The sequence below is a fragment of the Caloenas nicobarica genome, unplaced genomic scaffold (assembly GCF_036013445.1).
Source record: "Caloenas nicobarica isolate bCalNic1 unplaced genomic scaffold, bCalNic1.hap1 Scaffold_93, whole genome shotgun sequence".
Classification (NCBI taxonomy): domain Eukaryota; kingdom Metazoa; phylum Chordata; class Aves; order Columbiformes; family Columbidae; genus Caloenas; species Caloenas nicobarica.
In genome coordinates, this window is record NW_027017722.1 from 207,528 (window position 1) to 226,928 (window position 19,401).

Below are 19,401 nucleotides of genomic sequence, written 5' to 3' on the forward strand. Positions count from 1 at the left end.
TTCTTGGGCAGGGATGCATGAGAAGCGCTCTGGTCCCTGCCAGGCGCTTGTGTTAGCTACAGGGAGAGCTGAGAAGTGGCAGCTGCGGCTGCCAGCATGGTGGAGCATGAGCAGCCGGCTCCCAGGCCAAATGGCCCAAAGAAATGGTGGCAAGGGGCCGTGCTGAGAACTGCAGAGGAAGGCAAAAAACCGCCGGGGACCAGTGCCAATGTGCCCCGGGGGAAAAAGTTCCTTGCTGAGCCCAGTGCTGGCCATGGGCTGTTCCCTGAGCATGTGAGCCAGACCTGGCTCCTTGTCCCACAGGCTGCTCATGCTTCCCAGGAGCTGCCCAAGCCCTATCCTCCCTTGAGCTGGAGCTATCTGGCGGACTTGCCAGAGTGCCCAAGTGCCTCTGAGCTGATAGACCTTGTGGGCAAGAATCCTTGCTGTCCCTGTGTAGGACACCAGTGGGTGTTCCAAAGCACTGCAAGCCCTTGCAAGCCCTTGCAAGCCCTCGACATCCTACCTCTTACGGCTCCTGAGCGTTGCTCTGTAGGAGATGAGGATGGTGAGCTGTGCAGTGCTCCTCAAGAAGGAATTGCCTTGGTCTTGCCACTGCTATCCAGTTGAAAAGGATTTGCATCCATGAGCCGAGCTTGGAAGGTGGCCCTGCCAGCAGATTGTCTTGCAGCGGAGAACCTCCAGCAGCCTCATGCAAGGTTTTCTTCCCTCAGCCCCTGGCCTGTGATTCCAGCAGCTCCTCAAGTGCTTCCTGTGAGATGTGCTGGGGCTGCCCCCGGGACAGCTCTGGCAGTGGACACGGGAGGCTGCTCCTCTGGATCCTGCGTGGGGCCTGGTGACCACTGCGTTGCCGGGTGCTGGCATTGTGACATGGGGGTGACACAGCCGCATATGTGCAGCCCTTTGGAGGAAGCCTTTGGGGTGCTGGCTCCAAATCAGTCCCTGTACCTACAAAACAGGGGAGTAAGCAACCTAATAGAGTCCCTTTTTTGCAAAAAGACAGTGTGGATTTGTTGCCAGTGCAGCCTTCCTTCCAGTAGCAATACTGCCTGTAGTATCATGTATGGAGGCCTCAGGGCTCGCTCAGGGCTTGTCACGCAGAACTGCAGGCCTGACAGAGCAGAACTGCTCTCCTCTCCTCTCCTCTCCTCTCCTCTCCTCTTCTCTCCTGTCCGCCAGTCCAATATCTAAGAGACTGTTTGCCTGAAAGGACAGAGGGTTTTCAGTTCCAAAATCAATGTCAAGGACACATAACACAATGAATTTGATTTTATTTTGTTGTTAATTTATTAATTTTCTTGATTTTATGTTAATTCATGTTATGTTGTTTCATGTCATTGTTTTTCCCTTTGTGACTCTGTTTCAGAACCCAGGCTCACAAGCATTAGCTCAAGCCCAAGTGTAGGCAGGAGTAGGCTGAGGCATTCTTCAGTTTAGCATGAGAAAAGATCCCTTGCAGGCTGGCAAAGGCAAGTCCCAGAGCTGCAGAGAGCAGCAGCAGGAATAGAGGCCAAGCTGTCCGTGGTTCCTGCAGAGGGAGAACCTTGACAAGGAGTTGTGGGACTGACCATGCACAAAAGAGGAAGAAGAAGAAGAAGAAGAAGAAGAAGAAGAAGAAGAGGAAGAAGAGGAAGAAGAGGTGAGTGGTACCGTGGCATCTCTTCCTAAGCGTGACATGTAGCGATGACGAGCAGACTTTTTGCCTTCCACAACTTGTTTGGCTGCTGTGCTTCTTGGGCAGGGATGCATGAGAAGCGCTCTGGTCCCTGCCAGGCGCTTGTGTTAGATGCAGGGAGAGCTGAGAAGTGGCAGCTGCGGCTGCCAGCATGGTGGAGCATGAGCAGCCGGCTCCCAGGCCAAATGGCCCAAAGAAATGGTGGCAAGGGGCGGTGCTGAGAAGTGCAGAGGAAGGCAAAAAACCGCCGGGGACCAGTGCCAATGTGCCCCGGGGGAAAAAGTTCCTTGCTGAGCCCAGTGCTGGCCATGGGCTGTTCCCTGAGCATGTGAGCCAGACCTGGCTCCTTGTCCCACAGGCTGCTCATGCTTCCCAGGAGCTGCCCAAGCCCTATCCTCCCTTGAGCTGGAGCTATCTGGCGGACTTGCCAGAGTGCCCAAGTGCCTCTGAGCTGATAGACCTTGTGGGCAAGAATCCTTGCTGTCCCTGTGTAGGACACCAGTGGGTGTTCCAAAGCACTGCAAGCCCTTGCAAGCCCTTGCAAGCCCTCGACATCCTATCTCTTACGGCTCCTGAGCGTTGCTCTGTAGGAGATGAGGATGGTGAGCTGTGCAGTGCTCCTCAAGAAGGAATTGCCTTGGTCTTGCCACTGCTATCCAGTTGAAAAGGATTTGCATCCATGAGCCGAGCTTGGAAGGTGGCCCTGCCAGCAGATTGTCTTGCAGCGGAGAACCTCCAGCAGCCTCATGCAAGGTTTTCTTCCCTCAGCCCCTGGCCTGTGATTCCAGCAGCTCCTCAAGTGCTTCCTGTCAGATGTGCTGGGGCTGCCCCCGGGCCAGCTCTGGCAGTGGACACGGGAGGCTGCTCCTCTGGATCCTGCGTGGGGCCTGGTGACCACTGTGTTGCCGGGTGCTGGCATTGTGACATGGGGGTGACACAGCCGCATATGTGCAGCCCTTTGGAGGAAGCCTTTGGGGTGCTGGCTCCAAATCAGTCCCTGTAGCTACAAAATAGGGGAGTAAGCAACCTAATAGAGTCCCTTTTTTGCAAAAAGACAGTGTGGATTTGTTGCCAGTGCAGCCTTCCTTCCAGTAGCAATACTGCCTGTAGTATCATGTATGGAGGCCTCAGGGCTCGCTCAGGGCTTGTCACGCAGAACTGCAGGCCTGACAGAGCAGAACTGCTCTCCTCTCCTCTCCTCTCCTCTGCTCTCCTCTCCTCTCCTCTCCTCTCCTCTCCTCTCCTCTCCTCTTCTCTTCTCTCCTGTCCGCCAGTCCAATATCTAAGAGACTGTTTGCCTGAAAGGACAGAGGGTTTTCAGTTCCAAAATCAATGTCAAGGACACATAACACAATGAATTTGATTTTATTTTGTTGTTAATTTATTAATTTTCTTGATTTGATGTTAATTCATGTTCTGTTATTTCATGTCATTTTTTTTCCCTTTGTGACTCTGTTTCAGAAGCCAGGCTCACAAGCATTAGCTCAAGCCCAAGTGTAGCCAGGAGTAGGCTGAGGCATTCTTCAGTTTAGCATGAGAAAAGATCCCTTGCAGGCTGGCAAAGGCAAGTCCCAGAGCTGCAGAGAGCAGCAGCAGGAAGAGAGGCCAAGCTGTCCGCGGTTCCTGCAGAGGGAGAACCTTGACAAGGAGTTGTGGGACTGACCATGCACAAAAGAGGAAGAAGAAGAAGAAGAAGAAGAAGAAGAAGAAGAAGAAGAAGAAGAAGAAGAAGAAGAAGAAGAGGAAGAAGAGGAAGAAGAGGAAGAAGAGGTGAGTGGTACCGTGGCATCTCTTCCTAAGCGTGACGTAGCGATGACGAGCAGACTTTTTGCCTTCCACAACTTGTTTGGCTGCTGTACTTCTTGGCCAGGGATGCATGAGAAGCGCTCTGGTCCCTGCCAGGCGCTTGTGTTAGCTGCAGGGAGAGCTGAGAAGTGGCAGCTGCGGCTGCCAGCATGGTGGAGCATGAGCAGCCGGCTCCCAGGCCAAATGGCCCAAAGAAATGGTGGCAAGGGGCGGTGCTGAGAACTGCAGAGGAAGGCAAAAAACCGCCGGGGACCAGTGCCAATGTGCCCCAGGGGAAAAAGTTCCTTGCTGAGCCCAGTGCTGGCCATGGGCTGTTCCCTGAGCATGTGAGCCAGACCTGGCTCCTTGTCCCACAGGCTGCTCATGCTTCCCAGGAGCTGCCCAAGCCCTATACTCCCTTGAGCTGGAGCTATCTGGCGGACTTGCCAGAGTGCCCAAGTGCCTCTGAGCTGATGGAGCTTGTGGGCAAGAATCCTTGCTGTCCCTGTGTAGGACACCAGTGGGTGTTCCAAAGCACTGCAAGCCCTTGCAAGCCCTTGCAAGCCCTCGACATCCTATCTCTTACGGCTCCTGAGCGTTGCTCTGTAGGAGATGAGGATGGTGAGCTGTGCAGTGCTCTTCAAGAAGGAATTGCCTTGGTCTTGCCACTGCTATCCAGTTGAAAAGGATTTGCATCCATGAGCCGAGCTTGGAAGGTGGCCCTGCCAGCAGATTGTCTTGCAGCGGAGAACCTCCAGCAGCCTCATGCAAGGTTTTCTTCCCTCAGCCCCTGGCCTGTGATTCCAGCAGCTCCTCAAGTGCTTCCTGTCAGATGTGCTGGGGCTGCCCCCGGGCCAGCTCTGGCAGTGGACACGGGAAGCTGCTCCTCTGGATCCTGCGTGGGGCCTGGTGACCGCTGCGTTGCCGGGTGCTGGCATTGTGCCATGGGGGTGACACAGCCGCATATGTGCAGCCCTTTGGAGGAAGCCTTTGGGGTGCTGGCTCCAAATCAGTCCCTGTACCTACAAAATAGGGGAGTAAGCAACCTAATAGAGTCCCTTTTTTGCAAAAAGACAGTGTGGATTTGTTGCCAGTGCAGCCTTCCTTCCAGTAGCAATACTGCCTGTAGTATCATGTATGGAGGCCTCAGGGCTCGCTCAGGGCTTGTCACGCAGAACTGCAGGCCTGACAGAGCAGAACTGCTCTCCTCTCCTCTCCTCTCCTCTCCCCTCCTCTCCTCTCCTCTCCTGTCCTCTCCTCTCCGCTCTCCTCTCCTCTCCTCTCCTCTCCTCTCCTCCCCTCTCCTCTCCTCTTCTCTCCTGCTCGCCAGTTCAATATCTAAGAGACTGTTTGCCTGAAAGGACAGAGGGTTTTCAGTTCCAAAATCAATGTCAAGGACACAAAACACAATGAATTTTATTTTATTTTGTTGTTAATTTATTAATTTTCTTGATTTTATGTTAATTCATGTTATTTCATGTCATTCTTTTTCCCTTTGTGACTCTATTTCAGAAGCCAGGCTCACAAGCATTAGCTCAAGCCCAAGTGTAGCCAGGAGTAGGCTGAGGCATTCTTCAGTTTAGCCTGAGAAAAGATCCCTTGCAGGCTGGCAAAGGCAAGTCCCAGAGCTGCAGAGAGCAGCAGCAGGAAGAGAGGCCAAGCTGTCCGCGGTTCCTGCAGAGGGAGAACCTTGACAAGGAGCTGTGGGACTGACCATGCAAAAAAGAGGAAGAAGAAGAAGAAGAAGAAGAGGAAGAACAAGAAGAGGAAGAAGAGGAAGAAGAGGTGAGTGGTACCGTGGCATCTCTTCCAAAGCGTGACATGTAGCGATGACGAGCAGACTTTTTGCCTTCCACAACTTGTTTGGCTGCTGTGCTTCTTGGGCAGGGATGCATGAGAAGCGCTCTGGTCCCTGCCAGGCGCTTGTGTTACCTGCAGGGAGAGCTGAGAAGGGGCAGCTGCGGCTGGCAGCATGGTGGAGCATGAGCAGCCGGCTCCCAGGCCAAATGGCCCAAAGAAATGGTGGCAAGGGGCGGTGCTGAGAAGTGCAGAGGAAGGCAAAAAACCGCCGGGGACCAGTGCCAATGTGCCCCGGGGGAAAAAGTTCCTTGCTGAGCCCAGTGCTGGCCATGGGCTGTTCCCTGAGCATGTGAGCCAGACCTGGCTCCTTGTCCCACAGGCTGCTCATGCTTCCCAGGAGCTGCCCAAGCCCTATCCTCCCTTGAGCTGGAGCTATGTCGCGGACTTGCCAGAGTGCCCAAGTGCCTCTGAGCTGATGGACCTTGTGGGCAAGAATCCTTGCTGTCCCTGTGTAGGACACCAGTGGGTGTTCCAAAGCACTGCAAGCCCTTGCAAGCCCTTGCAAGCCCTCGACATCCTATCTCTTATGGCTCCTGAGCGTTGCTGAGTAGGAGATGAGGATGGTGAGCTGTGCAGTGCTCCTCAAGAAGGAATTGCCTTGGTCTTGCCACTGCTATCCGGTTGAAAAGGATTTGCATCCATGAGCCGAGCTTGGAAGGTGGCCTTGCCAGCAGATTGTCTTGCAGCGGAGAACCTCCAGCAGCCTGATGCAAGGTTTTCTTCCCTCAGCCCCTGGCCTGTGATTCCAGCAGCTCCTCAAGTGCTTCCTGTGAGATGTGCTGGGGCTGCCCCCGGGCCAGCTCTGGCAGTGGACACGGGAGGCTGCTCCTCTGGATCCTGCGTGGGGCCTGGTGACCGCTGCGTTGCCGGGTGCTGGCATTGTGACATGGGGGTGACACAGCCGCATATGTGCAGCCCTTTGGAGGAAGCCTTTGGGGTGCTGGCTCCAAATCAGTCCCTGTAGCTACAAAATAGGGGAGTAAGCAACCTAATAGAGTCCCTTTTTTGCAAAAAGACAGTGTGGATTTGTTGCCAGTGCAGCCTTCCTTCCAGTAGCAATACTGCCTGTGGTATCATGTATGGAGGCCTCAGGGCTCGCTCAGGGCTTGTCACGCAGAACTGCAGGCCTGACAGAGCAGAACTGCTCTCCTCTCCTCTCCTCTCCTCTCCTCTCCTCTCCTCTCCTCTCCTCTCCTCTCCTCTCCTCTCCTGTCCGCCAGTCCAATAACTAAGAGGCTGTTTACCTGAAAGGACAGAGGGTTTTCAGTTCCAAAATCAATTTCAAGGACACAATGAATTTTATTTTATTTTGTTGTTAATTTATTAATTTTCTTGATTTGATGTTAATTCATGTTATGTTTCTTCGTGTCATTTTTTTTCCCTTTGTGACTCTGTTTCAGAACCCAGGCTCACAAGCATTAGCTCAAGCCCAAGTGTAGCCAGGAGTAGGCTGAGGCATTCTTCAGTTTAGCCTGAGAAAAGATCCCTTGCAGGCTGGCAAAGGCAAGTGCAGAGCTGCAGAGAGCAGCAGCAGGAATAGAGGCCAAGCTGTCCGCGGTTCCTGCAGAGGGAGAAACTTGACAAGGAGTTGTGGGACTGACCATGCACAAAAGAGGAGGAAGAAGAAGAAGAAGAAGAAGAAGAAGAAGAAGAAGAAGAGGAAGAAGAGGAAGAAGAGGAAGAAGAGGTGAGTGGTACCGTGGCATCTCTTCCAAAGCGTGACATGTAGCGATGACGAGCAGACTTTTTGCCTTCCACAACTTGTTTGGCTGCTGTGCTTCTTGGGCAGGGATGCATGAGAGGCGCTCTGGTCCCTGCCAGGCGCTTGTGTTAGCTGCAGGGAGAGCTGAGAAGTGGCAGCTGCGGCTGCCAGCATGGTGGAGCATGAGCAGCCGGCTCCCAGGCCAAATGGCCCAAAGAAATGGTGGCAAGGGGCGGTGCTGAGAAGTGCAGAGGAAGGCAAAAAACCGCCGGGGACCAGTGCCGATGTGCTCCGGGGGAAAAAGGTCCTTGCTGAGCCCAGTGCTGGCCATGGGCTGTTCCCTGAGCATGTGAGCCAGACCTGGCTCCTTGTCCCACAGGCTGCTCATGCTTCCCAGGAGCTGCCCAAGCCCTATCCTCCCTTGAGCTGGAGCTATGTCGCGGACTTGCCAGAGTGCCCAAGTGCCTCTGAGCTGATAGACCTTGTGGGCAAGAATCCTTGCTGTCCCTGTGTAGGACACCAGTGGGTGTTCCAAAGCACTGCAAGCCCTGGCAAGCCCTTGCATGCCCTCGACATCCTATCTCTTACGGCTCCTGAGCATTGCTCTGTAGGAGATGAGGATGGTGAGCTGTGCAGTGCTCCTCAAGAAGGAATTGCCTTGGTCTTGCCACTGCTATCCAGTTGAAAAGGATTTGCATCCATGAGCCGAGCTTGGAAGGTAGCCCTGCCAGCAGATTGTCTTGCAGCGGAGAACCTCCAGCAGCCTCATGCAAGGTTTTCTTCCCTCAGCCCCTGGCCTGTGATTCCAGCAGCTCCTCAAGTGCTTCCTGTCAGATGTGCTGGGGCTGCCCCCGGGACAGCTCTGGCAGTGGACACGGGAGGCTGCTCCTCTGGATCCTGCGTGGGGCCTGGTGACCGCTGCGTTGCCGGGTGCTGGCATTGTGACATGGGGGTGACACAGCCGCATATGTGCAGCCCTTTGGAGGAAGCCTTTGGGGTGCTGGCTCCAAATCAGTCCCTGTAGCTACAAAATAGGGGAGTAAGCAACCTAATAGAGTCCCTTTTTTGCAAAAAGACAGTGTGGATTTGTTGCCAGTGCAGCCTTCCTTCCAGTAGCAATACTGCCTGTAGTATCATGTATGGAGGCCTCAGGGCTCGCTCAGGGCTTGTCACGCAGAACTGCAGGCCTGACAGAGCAGAACTGCTCTCCTCTCCTCTCCTCTCCTCTCCTCTCCTCTCCTCTCCTCTCCTCTCCTCTCCTCTCCTCTCCTCTCCTCTCCTCTCCTCTCCTCTCCTCTCCTCTTCTCTTCTCTCCTGTCCGCCAGTGCAATATCTAAGAGACTGTTTGCCTGAAAGGACAGAGGGTTTTCAGTTCCAAAATCAATTTCAAGGACACTAAACACAATGAATTTTATTTTATTTTGTTGTTAATTTATTAATTTTCTTGATTTGATGTTAATTCATGTTATGTTTCTTCGTGTCATTTTTTTTCCCTTTGTGACTCTGTTTCAGAACCCAGGCTCACAAGCATTAGCTCAAGCCCAAGTGTAGCCAGGAGTAGGCTGAGGCATTCTTCAGTTTAGCCTGAGAAAAGATCCCTTGCAGGCTGGCAAAGGCAAGTCCCAGAGCTGCAGAGAGCAGCAGCAGGAAGAGAGGCCAAGCTGTCCGCGGTTCCTGCAGAGGGAGAACCTTGACAAGGACTTGTGGGACTGACCATGCACAAAAGAGGAGGAAGAAGAAGAAGAAGAAGAGGAAGAAGAAGAAGAGGAAGAAGAGGAAGAAGAGGTGAGTGGTACCGTGGCATCTCTTCCAAAGCGTGACATGTAGCGATGACGAGCAGACTTTTTGCCTTCCACAACTTGTTTGGCTGCTGTGCTTCTTGGCCAGGGATGCATGAGAAGTGCTCTGGTCCCTGCCAGGCGCTTGTGTTAGCTGCAGGGAGAGCTGAGAAGTGGCAGCTGCGGCTGCCAGCATGGTGGAGCATGAGCAGCCGGCTCCCAGGCCAAATGGCCCAAAGAAATGGTGGCAAGGGGCCGTGCTGAGAACTGCAGAGGAAGGCAAAAAACCGCCGGGGACCAGTGCCAATGTGCCCCGGGGGAAAAAGTTCCTTGCTGAGCCCAGTGCTGGCCATGGGCTGTTCCCTGAGCATGTGAGCCAGACCTGGCTCCTTGTCCCACAGGCTGCTCATGCTTCCCAGGAGCTGCCCAAGCCCTATCCTCCCTTGATCTGGAGCTATGTCGCGCACTTGCCAGAGTGCCCAACTGCCTCTGAGCTGATGGAGCTTGTGGGCAAGAATCCTTGCTGTCCCTGTGTAGGACACCAGTGGGTGTTCCAAAGCACTGCAAGCCCTTGCAAGCCCTTGCAAGCCCTCGACATCCTATCTCTTACGGCTCCTGAGCGTTGCTGTGTAGGAGATGAGGATGGTGAGCTGTGCAGTGCTCCTCAAGAAGGAATTGCCTTGGTCTTGCCACTGCTATCCAGTTGAAAAGGATTTGCATCCATGAGCCGAGCTTGGAAGGTGGCCCTGCCAGCAGATTGTCTTGCAGCGGAGAACCTCCAGCAGCCTCATGCAAGGTTTTCTTCCCTCAGCCCCTGGCCTGTGATTCCAGCAGCTCCTCAAGTGCTTCCTGTCAGATGTGCTGGGGCTGCCCCCGGGCCAGCTCTGGCAGTGGACACGGGAGGCTGCTCCTCTGGATCCTGCGTGGGGCCTGGTGACCACTGCGTTGCCGGGTGCTGGCATTGTGACATGGGGGTGACACAGCCGCATATGTGCAGCCCTTTGGAGGAAGCCTTTGGGGTGCTGGCTCCAAATCAGTCCCTGTAGCTACAAAATAGGGGAGTAAGCAACCTAATAGAGTCCCTTTTTTGCAAAAAGACAGTGTGGATTTGTTGCCAGTGCAGCCTTCCTTCCAGTAGAAATACTGCCTGTGGTATCATGTATGGAGGCCTCAGGGCTCGCTCAGGGCTTGTCACGCAGAACTGCAGGCCTGACAGAGCAGAACTGCTCTCCTCTCCTCTCCTCTCCTCTCCTCTCCTCTCCTCTCCTCTCCTCTTCTCTCCTGTCTGCCAGTCCAATAACTAAGAGACTGTTTGCCTGAAAGGACAGAGGGTTTCCAGTTCCAAAATCAATTTCAACGACACAATGAATTTTATTTTATTTTGTTGTTAATTTATTAATTTTCTTGATTTGATGTTAATTCATGTTATGTTTCTTGGTGTCATTTTTTTTCCCTTTGTGACTCTGTTTCAGAAGCCAGGCTCACAAGCATTAGCTCAAGCCCAAGTGTAGCCAGGAGTAGGCTGAGGCATTCTTCAGTTTAGCCTGAGAAAAGATCCCTTGCAGGCTGGCAAAGGCAAGTCCCAGAGCTGCAGAGAGCAGCAGCAGGAATAGAGGCCAAGCTGTGCGCGGTTCCTGCAGAGGGAAACCTTGACAAGGAGTTGTGGGACTGACCATGCACAAAAGAGGAGGAAGAAGAAGAAGAAGAAGAAGAAGAAGAGGAAGAAGAGGAAGAAGAGGAAGAAGAGGTGAGTGGTACCGTGGCATCTCTTCCAAAGCGTGACATGTAGCGATGACGAGCAGACTTTTTGCCTTCCACAACTTGTTTGGCTGCTGTGCTTCTTGGGCAGGGATGCATGAGAAGCGCTCTGGTCCCTGCCAGGCGCTTGTGTTAGCTGCAGGGAGAGCTGAGAAGTGGCAGCTGCGGCTGCCAGCATGGTGGAGCATGAGCAGCCGGCTCCCAGGCCAAATGGCCCAAAGAAATGGTGGCAAGGGGCGGTGCTGAGAACTGCAGAGGAAGGCAAAAAACCGCCGGGGACCAGTGCCAATGTGCCCCAGGGGAAAAAGTTCCTTGCTGAGCCCAGTGCTGGCCATGGGCTGTTCCCTGAGCATGTGAGCCAGACCTGGCTCCTTGTCCCACAGGCTGCTCATGCTTCCCAGGAGCTGCCCAAGCCCTATCCTCCCTTGAGCTGGAGCTATGTCGCGGACTTGCCAGAGTGCCCAACTGCCTCTGAGCTGATAGACCTTGTGGGCAAGAATCCTTGCTGTCCCTGTGTAGGACACCAGTGGGTGTTCCAAAGCACTGCAAGCCCTTGCAAGCCCTTGCAAGCCCTCGACATCCTATCTCTTACGGCTCCTGAGCGTTGCTGTGTAGGAGATGAGGATGGTGAGCTGTGCAGTGCTCCTCAAGAAGGAATTGCCTTGGTCTTGCCACTGCTATCCAGTTGAAAAGGATTTGCATCCATGAGCCGAGCTTGGAAGGTGGCCCTGCCAGCAGATTGTCTTGCAGCGGAGAACCTCCAGCAGCCTCATGCAAGGTTTTCTTCCCTCAGCCCCTGGCCTGTGATTCCAGCAGCTCCTCAAGTGCTTCCTGTCAGATGTGCTGGGGCTGCCCCCGGGCCAGCTCTGGCAGTGGACACGGGAGGCTGCTCCTCTGGATCCTGCGTGGGGCCTGGTGACCACTGCGTTGCCGGGTGCTGGCATTGTGACATGGGGGTGACACAGCCGCATATGTGCAGCCCTTTGGAGGAAGCCTTTGGGGTGCTGGCTCCAAATCAGTCCCTGTAGCTACAAAATAGGGGAGTAAGCAACCTAATAGAGTCCCTTTTTTGCAAAAAGACAGTGTGGATTTGTTGCCAGTGCAGCCTTCCTTCCAGTAGCAATACTGCCTGTAGTATCATGTATAGAGGCTTCAGGGCTCGCTCAGGGCTTGTCACGCAGAACTGCAGGCCTGACAGAGCAGAACTGCTCTCCTCTCCTCTCCTCTCCTCTCCTCTCCTCTCCTCTCCTCTCCTCTCCTCTCCTCTCCTCTCCTCTCCTCTCCTCTCCTCTCCTCTCCTCTCCTCTTCTCTCCTGTCCGCCAGTCCAATATCTAAGAGACTGTTTGCCTGAAAGGACAGAGGGCTTTCAGTTCCAAAATCAATTTCAAGGACACATAACACAATGAATTTTATTTTATTTTGTTGTTAATTTATTAATTTTCTTGATTTGATGTTAATTCATGTTATGTTTCTTGGTGTCATTTTTTTTCCCTTTGTGACTCTGTTTCAGAAGCCAGGCTCACAAGCATTAGCTCAAGCCCAAGTGTAGCCAGGAGTAGGCTGAGGCATTCTTCAGTTTAGCATGAGAAAAGACCCCTTGCAGGCTGGCAAAGGCAAGTCCCAGAGCTGCAGAGAGCAGCAGCAGGAATAGAGGCCAAGCTGTGCGCGGTTCCTGCAGAGGGAAACCTTGACAAGGAGTTGTGGGACTGACCATGCACAAAAGAGGAGGAAGAAGAAGAAGAAGAAGAAGAAGAAGAAGAAGAGGAAGAAGAGGAAGAAGAGGAAGAAGAGGTGAGTGGTACCGTGGCATCTCTTCCAAAGCGTGACATGTAGCGATGACGAGCAGACTTTTTGCCTTCCACAACTTGTTTGGCTGCTGTGCTTCTTGGGCAGGGATGCATGAGAAGCGCTCTGGTCCCTGCCAGGCGCTTGTGTTAGCTGCAGGGAGAGCTGAGAAGTGGCAGCTGCGGCTGCCAGCATGGTGGAGCATGAGCAGCCGGCTCCCAGGCCAAATGGCCCAAAGAAATGGTGGCAAGGGGCGGTGCTGAGAACTGCAGAGGAAGGCAAAAAACCGCCGGGGACCAGTGCCAATGTGCCCCAGGGGAAAAAGTTCCTTGCTGAGCCCAGTGCTGGCCATGGGCTGTTCCCTGAGCATGTGAGCCAGACCTGGCTCCTTGTCCCACAGGCTGCTCATGCTTCCCAGGAGCTGCCCAAGCCCTATCCTCCCTTGAGCTGGAGCTATCTGGCGGACTTGCCAGAGTGCCCAAGTGCCTCTGAGCTGATGGAGCTTGTGGGCAAGAATCCTTGCTGTCCCTGTGTAGGACACCAGTGGGTGTTCCAAAGCACTGCAAGCCCTTGCAAGCCCTCGACATCCTATCTCTTACGGCTCCTGAGCGTTGCTCTGTAGGAGATGAGGATGGTGAGCTGTGCAGTGCTCCTCAAGAAGGAATTGCCTTGGTCTTGCCACTGCTATCCAGTTGAAAAGGATTTGCATCCATGAGCCGAGCTTGGAAGGTGGCCCTGCCAGCAGATTGTCTTGCAGCGGAGAACCTCCAGCAGCCTCATGCAAGGTTTTCTTCCCTCAGCCCCTGGCCTGTGATTCCAGCAGCTCCTCAAGTGCTTCCTGTGAGATGTGCTGGGGCTGCCCCCGGGCCAGCTCTGGCAGTGGACACGGGAGGCTGCTCCTCTGGATCCTGCGTGGGGCCTGGTGACCACTGCATTGCCGGGTGCTGGCATTGTGACATGGGGGTGACACAGCCGCATATGTGCAGCCCTTTGGAGGAAGCCTTTGGGGTGCTGGCTCCAAATCAGTCCCTGTAGCTACAAAATAGGGGAGTAAGCAACCTAATAGAGTCTCTTTTTTGCAAAAAGACAGTGTGGATTTGTTGCCAGTGCAGCCTTCCTTCCAGTAGCAATACTGCCTGTAGTATCATGTATGGAGGCCTCAGGGCTCGCTCAGGGCTTGTCACGCAGAACTGCAGGCCTGACAGAGCAGAACTGCTCTCCTCTCCTCTCCTCTCCTCTCCTCTCCTCTCCTCTCCTCTCCTCTCCTCTCCTCTCCTCTCCTCTCCTCTCCTCTCCTCTTCTCCCCTGTCCGCCAGTCCAATATCTAAGAGACTGTTTGCCTGAAAGGACAGAGGGTTTTCAGTTCCAAAATCAATGTCAAGGACACATAACACAATGAATTTTATTTTATTTTGTTGTTAATTTATTAATTTTCTTGATTTGATGTTAATTCATGTGATGTTTCTTCGTGTCATTTTTTTTCCCTTTGTGACTCTGTTTCAGAACCCAGGCTCACAAGCATTAGCTCAAGCCCAAGTGTAGCCAGGAGTAGGCTGAGGCATTCTTCAGTTTAGCCTGAGAAAAGATCCCTTGCAGGCTGGCAAAGGCAAGTCCCAGAGCTGCAGAGAGCAGCAGCAGGAATAGAGGCCAAGCTGTGCGCGGTTCCTGCAGAGGGAGAACCTTGACAAGGAGTTGTGGGACTGACCATGCACAAAAGAGGAGGAAGAAGAAGAAGAAGAAGAAGAAGAAGAGGAAGAAGAGGAAGAAGAGGAAGAAGAGGTGAGTGGTACCGTGGCATCTCTTCCAAAGCGTGACATGTAGCGATGACGAGCAGACTTTTTGCCTTCCACAACTTGTTTGGCTGCTGTGCTTCTTGGGCAGGGATGCATGAGAAGCGCTCTGGTCCCTGCCAGGCGCTTGTGTTAGCTGCAGGGAGAGCTGAGAAGTGGCAGCTGCGGCTGCCAGCATGGTGGAGCATGAGCAGCCGGCTCCCAGGCCAAATGGCCCAAAGAAATGGTGGCAAGGGGCGGTGCTGAGAACTGCAGAGGAAGGCAAAAAACCGCCGGGGACCAGTGCCAATGTGCCCCAGGGGAAAAAGTTCCTTGCTGAGCCCAGTGCTGGCCATGGGCTGTTCCCTGAGCATGTGAGCCAGACCTGGCTCCTTGTCCCACAGGCTGCTCATGCTTCCCAGGAGCTGCCCAAGCCCTATCCTCCCTTGAGCTGGAGCTATGTCGCGGACTTGCCAGAGTGCCCAACTGCCTCTGAGCTGATAGACCTTGTGGGCAAGAATCCTTGCTGTCCCTGTGTAGGACACCAGTGGGTGTTCCAAAGCACTGCAAGCCCTTGCAAGCCCTTGCAAGCCCTCGACATCCTATCTCTTACGGCTCCTGAGCGTTGCTGTGTAGGAGATGAGGATGGTGAGCTGTGCAGTGCTCCTCAAGAAGGAATTGCCTTGGTCTTGCCACTGCTATCCAGTTGAAAAGGATTTGCATCCATGAGCCGAGCTTGGAAGGTGGCCCTGCCAGCAGATTGTCTTGCAGCGGAGAACCTCCAGCAGCCTCATGCAAGGTTTTCTTCCCTCAGCCCCTGGCCTGTGATTCCAGCAGCTCCTCAAGTGCTTCCTGTCAGATGTGCTGGGGCTGCCCCCGGGCCAGCTCTGGCAGTGGACACGGGAGGCTGCTCCTCTGGATCCTGCGTGGGGCCTGGTGACCACTGCGTTGCCGGGTGCTGGCATTGTGACATGGGGGTGACACAGCCGCATATGTGCAGCCCTTTGGAGGAAGCCTTTGGGGTGCTGGCTCCAAATCAGTCCCTGTAGCTACAAAATAGGGGAGTAAGCAACCTAATAGAGTCCCTTTTTTGCAAAAAGACAGTGTGGATTTGTTGCCAGTGCAGCCTTCCTTCCAGTAGCAATACTGCCTGTAGTATCATGTATAGAGGCTTCAGGGCTCGCTCAGGGCTTGTCACGCAGAACTGCAGGCCTGACAGAGCAGAACTGCTCTCCTCTCCTCTCCTCTCCTCTCCTCTCCTCTCCTCTCCTCTCCTCTCCTCTCCTCTCCTCTCCTCTCCTCTCCTCTTCTCTCCTGTCCGCCAGTCCAATATCTAAGAGACTGTTTGCCTGAAAGGACAGAGGGCTTTCAGTTCCAAAATCAATTTCAAGGACACATAACACAATGAATTTTATTTTATTTTGTTGTTAATTTATTAATTTTCTTGATTTGATGTTAATTCATGTTATGTTTCTTGGTGTCATTTTTTTTCCCTTTGTGACTCTGTTTCAGAAGCCAGGCTCACAAGCATTAGCTCAAGCCCAAGTGTAGCCAGGAGTAGGCTGAGGCATTCTTCAGTTTAGCATGAGAAAAGACCCCTTGCAGGCTGGCAAAGGCAAGTCCCAGAGCTGCAGAGAGCAGCAGCAGGAATAGAGGCCAAGCTGTGCGCGGTTCCTGCAGAGGGAAACCTTGACAAGGAGTTGTGGGACTGACCATGCACAAAAGAGGAGGAAGAAGAAGAAGAAGAAGAAGAAGAAGAAGAAGAGGAAGAAGAGGAAGAAGAGGAAGAAGAGGTGAGTGGTACCGTGGCATCTCTTCCAAAGCGTGACATGTAGCGATGACGAGCAGACTTTTTGCCTTCCACAACTTGTTTGGCTGCTGTGCTTCTTGGGCAGGGATGCATGAGAAGCGCTCTGGTCCCTGCCAGGCGCTTGTGTTAGCTGCAGGGAGAGCTGAGAAGTGGCAGCTGCGGCTGCCAGCATGGTGGAGCATGAGCAGCCGGCTCCCAGGCCAAATGGCCCAAAGAAATGGTGGCAAGGGGCGGTGCTGAGAACTGCAGAGGAAGGCAAAAAACCGCCGGGGACCAGTGCCAATGTGCCCCAGGGGAAAAAGTTCCTTGCTGAGCCCAGTGCTGGCCATGGGCTGTTCCCTGAGCATGTGAGCCAGACCTGGCTCCTTGTCCCACAGGCTGCTCATGCTTCCCAGGAGCTGCCCAAGCCCTATCCTCCCTTGAGCTGGAGCTATCTGGCGGACTTGCCAGAGTGCCCAAGTGCCTCTGAGCTGATGGAGCTTGTGGGCAAGAATCCTTGCTGTCCCTGTGTAGGACACCAGTGGGTGTTCCAAAGCACTGCAAGCCCTTGCAAGCCCTCGACATCCTATCTCTTACGGCTCCTGAGCGTTGCTCTGTAGGAGATGAGGATGGTGAGCTGTGCAGTGCTCCTCAAGAAGGAATTGCCTTGGTCTTGCCACTGCTATCCAGTTGAAAAGGATTTGCATCCATGAGCCGAGCTTGGAAGGTGGCCCTGCCAGCAGATTGTCTTGCAGCGGAGAACCTCCAGCAGCCTCATGCAAGGTTTTCTTCCCTCAGCCCCTGGCCTGTGATTCCAGCAGCTCCTCAAGTGCTTCCTGTGAGATGTGCTGGGGCTGCCCCCGGGCCAGCTCTGGCAGTGGACACGGGAGGCTGCTCCTCTGGATCCTGCGTGGGGCCTGGTGACCACTGCATTGCCGGGTGCTGGCATTGTGACATGGGGGTGACACAGCCGCATATGTGCAGCCCTTTGGAGGAAGCCTTTGGGGTGCTGGCTCCAAATCAGTCCCTGTAGCTACAAAATAGGGGAGTAAGCAACCTAATAGAGTCTCTTTTTTGCAAAAAGACAGTGTGGATTTGTTGCCAGTGCAGCCTTCCTTCCAGTAGCAATACTGCCTGTAGTATCATGTATGGAGGCCTCAGGGCTCGCTCAGGGCTTGTCACGCAGAACTGCAGGCCTGACAGAGCAGAACTGCTCTCCTCTCCTCTCCTCTCCTCTCCTCTCCTCTCCTCTCCTCTCCTCTCCTCTCCTCTCCTCTCCTCTCCTCTCCTCTTCTCCCCTGTCCGCCAGTCCAATATCTAAGAGACTGTTTGCCTGAAAGGACAGAGGGTTTTCAGTTCCAAAATCAATGTCAAGGACACATAACACAATGAATTTTATTTTATTTTGTTGTTAATTTATTAATTTTCTTGATTTGATGTTAATTCATGTGATGTTTCTTCGTGTCATTTTTTTTCCCTTTGTGACTCTGTTTCAGAACCCAGGCTCACAAGCATTAGCTCAAGCCCAAGTGTAGCCAGGAGTAGGCTGAGGCATTCTTCAGTTTAGCCTGAGAAAACATCCCTTGCAGGCTGGCAAAGGCAAGTCCCAGAGCTGCAGAGAGCAGCAGCAGGAATAGAGGCCAAGCTGTGCGCGGTTCCTGCAGAGGGAGAACCTTGACAAGGAGTTGTGGGACTGACCATGCACAAAAGAGGAGGAAGAAGAAGAAGAAGAAGAAGAAGAAGAGGAAGAAGAGGAAGAAGAGGAAGAAGAGGTGAGTGGTACCGTGGCATGTCTTCCAAAGCGTGACATGTAGCGATGACGAGCAGACTTTTTGCCTTCCACAACTTGTTTGGCTGCTGTGCTTCTTGGCCAGGGATGCATGAGAAGCGCTCTGGTCCCTGCCAGGCGCTTGTGTTAGCTGCAGGGAGAGCTGAGAAGTGGCAGCTGCGGCTGGCAGCATGGTGGAGCATGAGCAGCCGGCTCCCAGGCCAAATGGCCCAAAGAAATGGTGGCAAGGGGCCGTGCTGAGAACTGCAGAGGAAGGCAAAAAACCGCCGGGGACCAGTGCCAATGTGCCCCGGGGGAAAAAGTTCCTTGCTGAGCCCAGTGCTGGCCATGGGCTGTTCCCTGAGCATGTGAGCCAGACCTGGCTCCTTGTCCCATAGGCTGCTCATGCTTCCCAGGAGCTGCCCAAGCCCTATCCTCCCTTGAGCTGGAGCTATGTCGCGGACTTGCCAGAGTGCCCAAGTGCCTCTGAGCTGATAGACCTTGTGGGCAAGAATCCTTGCTGTCCCTGTGTAGGACACCAGTGGGTGTTCCAAAGCACTGCAAGCCCTTGCAAGCCCTTGCAAGCCCTCGACATCCTCTCTCTTACGGCTCCTGAGCCTTACTCTGTAGGAGATGAGGATGGTGAGCTGTGCAGTGCTCCTCAAGAAGGAATTGCCTTGGTCTTGCCACTGCTATCCAGTTGAAAAGGATTTGCATCCATGAGCCGAGCTTGGAAGGTGGCCCTGCCAGCAGATTGTCTTGCAGCGGAGAACCTCCAGCAGCCTCATGCAAGGTTTTCTTCCCTCAGCCCCTGGCCTGTGATTCCAGCAGCTCCTCAAGTGCTTCCTGTCAGATGTGCTGGGGCTGCCCCCGGGCCAGCTCTGGCAGTGGACACGGGAGGCTGCTCCTCTGGATCCTGCGTGGGGCCTGGTGACCACTGCGTTGCCGGGTGCTGGCATTGTGACATGGGGGTGACACAGCCGCATATGTGCAGCCCTTTGGAGGAAGCCTTTGGGGTGCTGGCTCCAAATCAGTCCCTGTAGCTACAAAATAGGGGAGTAAGCAACCTAATAGAGTCCCTTTTTTGCAAAAAGACAGTGTGTTTTTGTTGCCAGTGCAGCCTTACTTCCAGTAGCAATACTGCCTGTAGTATCATGTATGGAGGCCTCAGGGCTCGCTCAGGGCTTGTCATGCAGAACTGCAGGCCTGACAGAGCAGAACTGCTCTCCTCTCCTCTCCTCTCCTCTCCTCTCCTCTCCTCTCCTCTCCTCTCCTCTCCTCTCCTCTCCTCTCCTCTCCTCTTCTCTCCGGTCCGCCAGTCCAATATCTAAGAGACTGTTTGCCTGAAAGGACAGAGGGTTTTCAGTTCCAAAATCAATGTCAAGGACACATAACACAATGAATTTTATTTTATTTTGTTGTTAATTTATTAATTTTCTTGATTTGATGTTAATTCATGTTATGTTTCTTGGTGTCATTTTTTTTCCCTTTGTGACTCTGTTTCAGAACCCAGGCTCACAAGCATTAGCTCAAGCCCAAGTGTAGCCAGGAGTAGGCTGAGGCATTCTTCAGTTTAGCATGAGAAAAGACCCCTTGCAGGCTGGCAAAGGCAAGTCCCAGAGCTGCAGAGAGCAGCAGCAGGAATAGAGGCCAAGCTGTGCGCGGTTCCTGCAGAGGGAAACCTTGACAAGGAGTTGTGGGACTGACCATGCACAAAAGAGGAGGAAGAAG